The sequence below is a fragment of the Apis dorsata genome, unplaced genomic scaffold (genome assembly GCF_000469605.1).
Source record: "Apis dorsata unplaced genomic scaffold, Apis dorsata 1.3 scaffold_683, whole genome shotgun sequence".
NCBI classification, from domain to species: Eukaryota; Metazoa; Arthropoda; class Insecta; order Hymenoptera; family Apidae; genus Apis; species Apis dorsata.
In genome coordinates this window covers 1,774,267-1,779,266 of record NW_006263864.1, presented here as the reverse complement: position 1 = coordinate 1,779,266, position 5,000 = coordinate 1,774,267, and the positions used below count along the sequence as shown (strand labels likewise).

The 5,000-nt window shown below is 44.3% G+C and overlaps 1 protein-coding gene across 7 annotated transcripts in view; it reads left to right on the top strand.

Moving 5' to 3' along the window:
* LOC102676017 (protein Fe65 homolog) overlaps window positions 1-5,000 on the top strand; it is a 122,391-nt gene that overhangs the window by 16,911 nt on the left and 100,480 nt on the right. Inside the window, exon 1 of one of the 7 annotated variants that reach the window (XM_031513617.1) lies at window positions 3,563-3,696. The exons of the other annotated variants lie outside the window; for them this stretch is intronic. The gene's annotated coding sequence lies outside the window, so the exon portion shown is untranslated. Of the gene's footprint in view, window positions 1-3,562; window positions 3,697-5,000 lie in introns of those variants that run through there. 7 annotated transcript variants of the gene reach the window in all.

The following is a 5,000-nucleotide window of genomic DNA, read 5'->3' as shown; positions in this document are numbered from 1 at the left end:
TATATATATATATATATATATATATATATATATAGAAAGAGAGAGAAATATAAGAAACCAGTCAGCTCGTAACTTTCGTACCTTTCGAATTTAGTTTCACGGAAAACTTGGACGACACTCGGGTGAACTTTGCCGACACGTTGCGAATATTTCACACACGCGAAAAGAATGGAGAGACGCGGCTGATTCGGGTGTGTACCCCCCTCGGTCGACAAGGGTTGAATCGGCCGATTCGACGACTCGATGACAAACGATTATCAATTACGATCGACCACGTTCGATTGTCCTCGTGTAAGACGGATATTGGGCGCCTTCCCCCCCATCCCCGAGTCGATGGTGCCCTTTGTCATTAAACCGCGTTTCTATCGATCAGGCGTGGTTTGGGAACCACCTGACGCTTCGAGGATCTGCCTCGTTCCTGAGGAATTACACCATGTTCACCGCAGATGCACCGATCCCTCCTCTGAGTAATGGCTTCCCGAACTGCGGAAACCTTGTCACGGATTCTTAAGGCGATAAATCAACCGAGGCGGAATGCAATGTTTCGACAAGGTGAATTCGTCAAAAGGGGATGTTGAAGAGGATATTAATTGGGAAGGGGAAAGAAGAAAATATTGTTTTTCTGTAAAATGAAGTGTATCGGTCGACGTAACGTCAAAATCGTTTTTCGAAAATTGTTTCGATCGAAATTACGCGATTTTAGGATTAATAATGGAATTATTCACGGTCGACGATTTGTGTCACGCTCTCCACAAAATGTAATAGAGCAGACAGATGGTTTTCAATGAGCGGTGGTGAAATGTTGGTGACAGAAAGTAAAGGCTAGATGCGCTTGTATTTAATTTAATATCATTTATAACAGGAATGTTTGTGTACGGAGAATAACATTTCGAGCGAAATATTAGAAAATATATAAAAATTGCATTTTTTTAAAATAAGTAAGATAATCGTATTTCTTCTAATAATCGATCGATAAGATTTCTTCAATTTGCACGTGTTTTTTATATTATTACGATAACGTCGTATAATCAATTGATTTCATTGCCATGTTTGAGAAATGTCAGCGAAAATTATTGCATAAATCTTATTAGATAGAAAAATCGTTATTTTTACTATCTATGTATAAATATAAGTATATTTATGTTATTTTATATATTCTCAACACTTTATTGTTTAATTTCAAACATTCGCAGAAGAATATCGTACTTTGATAACGAGAGATACTCGTTGGGAGAATTATTGAAACATCTAAATCTACATGGAAAACGAAATTAACTCGAATGGAATTTTCTATCAAATTGAGGATCATTGCTCCGCATTATTCGCATCGAATACATTTGCATTCCTCGGACAAATGTTTGCATGTTTGTACTCAGCATCCTCCTCTCGAAAATTTCGAGAAACGATTTCGATAAATTTCACGTTTATCCCTCATAGAGATGATTGCATATTCCAATTAAAATCGATCAAAGATTGGATCAAAGAAATACTTCACTTGCTAGAATCAATATATCTCGAGAAAAACGCGCATCCTTCAAAACTTTTTTGGCGATTTGACACGCAGGTTTTAATTTTTCTACATCCCGTTCAACGGCTATTATTATTATCCTAAATAAAGGCACAGATTGGCGAGCAGCCTTCGAAATTTATTTCGACAAGATCCGACAGACAATTCCGTGACAATTTCGGGGTTGGCCTCTTGGCCACGCGAGACTCACGGTTCCTGAGTTTTCCCTCCACGTACGTTCTGAGAACCGTAAACTAGAACAAGCTGCTGTGCCCTCTCTGTCTTCCCTCGAGTGTGACGAAGTGGTCTAGAGTTCACTCCTCTCCTCTCTTCGCATTCACAAGTCTCTCTCTCTTCCCTCTCGTCCCCTCTTCTTCCACGGCCGTCCTTCTCCCTCCGACGGTCCACGATTTTTAAAATTACACCGAGGTCATCTCTCGAGTGGCTCGCGCTCGCAACAAGTTCTCCGCTACTCGAAAATCGATCGGTTAATTCCAGAGGTGCTCAAACGACGACTAAGGAGAGATAAGAATTGATAACGAACGGAGAGGGAAAGAAAGAGAAATGAATTTCCACGAGAGGAAAGGGAGGGAAAAAACGGATCATCGGAGCTGAGAGTATGTATATATAGGAGCGAAACGATTTTCGAAAAGCACGGAGGAGGGGCGGAAGCTAACTTCGAAAATATTATCGTTGGCAGGCGCGACGTCCTATCGCGCCACAAAAGGGGTGGACGAGGGTCGAAGGGCGCAGGAGGTGGGGTCAGTGCATTTTATCGGGGCGGTATTTTCACGGAGTGGGAACACGAGCTCGCGGCCAACGGCATGAATGTTTGATGGAGCGAGTCGGATCGCTCGGAAGTAGCGGCGTCGCCTCTCTTTCCGATATTAGCCGTGATAACGTCGCTCGTCGATCAAATAAAAGGTTCACCCCGATGGAAGCCGGAAAGGGAAAAAGATCGAGCGAATAAGTGATTGACGGGAAAAAGGTGGATTAGGAACGATGGGTTGAACCCGTGATTCACAGCGGTGCCGCTGTTTTCAACCGTTGAAAATTCGATTGTTTCCATATCGAATTGTTTTTTTTTTTTCTTTTTCTTACTCGTCGCGTTCGAATCGAACAAAGAGGGAGAAGAGAAAAGAAGGAAAAAGAAAAAAACGAGCGTTAATGCGAACACCGTAATAATAGCAATGAAAATTCATTCCGCATTTCGTTTCCTCCCATAATTACTCCGGATGTATTCGTGTACCGTACGAAGAAATTACGAAGAGTAGTAATTTTCATGGCCGTGTGAGATAAGAAAGCGAGGACAAGAGGCGCGTATTATCTTGGTGGCGCCAGGTTGAGAGACTCTGTGCTGGCGCCAGGTTGGCTGGAACCTGACACGCGATCAATCAACCCGCTGCCCTGTCCACTAGCAGCCGGGTTTACCTGCTGGTTTACCTCATCACTTTAGTTTGAATTCGCGCTCTAAATGCGCTGCATAATTTCTGCCTGCAGAACGGAACTAAACAGAAACTTTTAATTAAAATAGCGAGCAGTTTGTTCGTCCAGAAGGCACGGCGAATTTAACGAACGTAATTGTGTACGAACGCCCCCTCAATTAAAAACCGTTCTTTCAACGATTCTCGAACGAATGAAACCGTTTACGCGATGCGTTTATCGGACGAGCATCAACGATCGTTATCGCTTTACCTTCCATATCGAATCTTATCGCAACAGCGACCTGTAAAAAAAAAAAATTTCCATCGCAATAGAGCAACTCGTTTCTCGTTCAAAAGAGCTACGTGTAAATATTTATCCTCGCGTAAATTCTCCTTCCGTGAGAATAACCTCGACTCATTGGTAAATCCTATCGCGCAGGTATCGAGACCCAGTTCCGTGTGACGGGCCGTTGTTGTTGGTCGTCGATCGAAAGTGCGACACGCGTTCGTTCCTGTATTCCTATTAATTCCTCGGATATTTGTCGTTGTGCCTCGAAGCAAAATGGAGTCGTGCGCCAACACCGCTGTATTCCATTCTTTCGTTTCGTCGTCCTGTAACGTTCTTACATTCTCGCTAACTTCCTTTCCTTTCTGTCATTAACAAGAATCCCCTCTCCCTCGTTTCCCGTGTCACAAGGATGTAACGTTAGATCGGATAAAGGTAAGTTTTCCGTGGCGACGCGTAAAGAAAGTAAAGGAAAAAAGGGGGAGGAGTGAAGGGGGGAAAAACGCGGTGGGGAATATATGCGAGTTAGATCGCATAAACCGTTTTATTTTCATCGGCGGCGTAGTTAACGCGTGTCGCGAGACGAACATCTACGCATGTAACCTACCTGTCACGAGGGAAAAATCTCATTTGGCCGAAGGAACGAAAGGCATACGCGTGTGTGTGTGTGTGTGTGTGTGTGTGTATATACATATATAGGCGCGACCAGACGGGATAAAATTACATCGAGTTTGTCGTCTTTACGAGGTACGGCACGGCGACAGGACGTCGTACGACCGGTGTAACAAGCAGAATCCAGTAAATTACGTCTCGCCTTACCTGGTTGTGTTGCACACGGGCGAAATCCATTTCGGCTCGGTGTGTCCCTTGACCCGAAAGCTTCTCCCGAACCTGAAATCTTAATTCGAGTAGAAAGCTTCGAGTAGAAAGGCAATGGGATCGAAGGTGCCTCCACATGTCGTTGTCGTCCCCCCACGAGATTGGTAACGGTAACGGGGAAAAAATTGAAAGGACAAAGGAAGAAAGGGGGAGCGAGAAGGTGGATGGGTCTTATTATCGTTTTACACGAAACTGATTACAAAAGTTCGAGGAGGATTCGCCTCGTTTTCAAGTTTTTCTTCATCCTCGCTTGCAGGGAAATAAAGTCGATTTACATTTACGCGAAAAATATCCCCAAGGGATGAAAGCGCACCGGAGAAACTAGCAGCCTATTTGCATTCAAATCAAAAATCTTAATGACGAGATTCTTCTGTCGGGGAGTGGGGAGGGTGTTCGCCTTCGATTTGGAAGATTTCTTCTTCGAGTTCAGGGAGGAGGGGGAGGAAGGAGAGAAAGCAAATGACGTTCGTCTGTTCTCCCTCCCCCTCTCTCTTTTCTTAAACTCGGTGTGCAGCGAGATAAAAAAATTCGTTCAACTTTCTCGTCGCTGAAATTTCTATATCTCTTCCTTTTTCCCCTCTCCTTCCTCAGCTTCCACCCTTCCCCACCTCTGTTCCACGCGTTCGCAAAGTACGCGCGCGATATCGCGCCAAACCAACGGGTTCGAAAACGACGCGTCGCCTTTTTTACGGTCACACGCGCGCGTACTTACCCGTATAAATATTTTAGCATCGTATACGTTTGATATCCCTGGTTCCGCTCTGATTGATATTTCCGTAGGTGTATACACACGTGTGCAAGCCTCGTAAGCCACGTTATAAAACGTACGGAGTCCCTATCCTAGAGCCTCGGGGTATAGTAGACTCGGGGGTTGCAGAGGGTTGCATGGAACGAGCGTCATCGC